The 1,366-nt window shown below is 38.4% G+C and overlaps 1 protein-coding gene across 1 annotated transcript in view; it reads left to right on the forward strand.

Moving 5' to 3' along the window:
- LOC109885793 (transmembrane 9 superfamily member 4) overlaps window positions 1-925 on the forward strand; it is a 20,555-nt gene extending 19,630 nt beyond the window's left edge. Inside the window, exon 17 of the mRNA XM_031794738.1 lies at window positions 1-925. This exon is cut by the window's left edge and continues 2,929 nt beyond it. The gene's annotated coding sequence lies outside the window, so the exon portion shown is untranslated.
- Window positions 926-1,366: the final 441 nt, after the last annotated feature.

Raw genomic sequence — 1,366 nt, forward strand, 5'->3', positions numbered from 1 at the left:
TGTGTGTTCAGACAGTCATTTGCTGACATGGCTACGCTAGTTGTCATAGTAACGACGGGGTCTTTGGTGTCGTCTGATTGGTGGTGGTGCTCGTGCTTCCCATCACTCAGAAGTTATGTAACAACCTAAGGTGATGACAACAATGTGTCGTCATGGAAGTTTCCCAGTTGCTTTGAAAGTTCAAAATCATAGTGTAAAAACACTTTTAAAGCCTCAAAGGACAAAAGATGATCCAACTTTCAAAACAAATCCTTTTTGGTTATCCACAGCAGTTAACTAGCTAGTTAGGTAGATGTTTAGCTTTTTAGAACATTCACTAATTTGTTTTGTAAACAACCTAGTTAGTTACCACATGTTCTTGTCAAACTGTCAACAGAGTAGCTAGCTAGCATCAAGATATGCCAAATAACAATTGAGGGCACATGAAAAAGCCATGACTGGGAAGATGGCTTGAAATATCAGATTCCATGTACTTTTTGGCTGTTTAGACTGCAGGAAAAAGAACAGATTAGAATTGGATATGCAAATAAATTGTATTTGAGTCACTTCAAACTGCCAGTGTGAACTGGGCTTTAGTGTCAAAAGTGTTCCTGAGCTGCCAGCTCTCACGGCTCTCTGATTCAGAGACGGACAGACTTCCTCACCTGGGCCCAACAAACAGATTTCTAGAGAGATTTCCTGCAGATGTACATTTGACTGCCAGGAGCCGTTGTATGAATGCGTGTGAATGAGTGTTGACTGTGTAAATACAACATGTTGTATTGCTGAGGTTTGCTGTATAGTGGGGACTCTTGACTATATAAATATCATGTCATTGTTTTAGCCAAAAGCATGATTTTTTAAGAACCTGTTTCTTGTCCCCTTTTCTTTACAGAATGCCCAGTGATATCATTTATGAAACTAATAAAGTACTGATGCGATGTTGGAATTTGAATGCGTCTCTTTAAAGTAGACTATTAATTTATGACAAAAATGTTTGATCGGCGGGGATTGTGTGTAATTTTCATATAGAAAAGCCAAAGTAATGCTTTCTGAAGTTCCGTCGTCCTGTTTGCTCTGTCAATTTATTTTATTTTTTATATATAAATAATGAATAAAACGCAACAATTTTGACTGATTTACAGTTCATATAAGGAAATCAGTCTTCTTAATTACATTCATTAGGCACTAATCTATTGAGTTCACATGAATGGGAATATAGATATGCTTGTTGGTGACAGATACGTAAGACAAAACAAAAAGGTAGGGGGGGCGTGGATCAGAAAACCAGTCAGTATCTGGTGTGACCACCATTTGCCTCATGCAGCACGAGTGACATGTCCCCTCGCATAGAGTTGATCAGGCTGTTAATTGTGGCCTGTAGAAT

Source organism: Oncorhynchus kisutch, linkage group LG17 (assembly GCF_002021735.2).
Source record: "Oncorhynchus kisutch isolate 150728-3 linkage group LG17, Okis_V2, whole genome shotgun sequence".
Taxonomy (NCBI): Eukaryota; Metazoa; Chordata; class Actinopteri; order Salmoniformes; family Salmonidae; genus Oncorhynchus; species Oncorhynchus kisutch.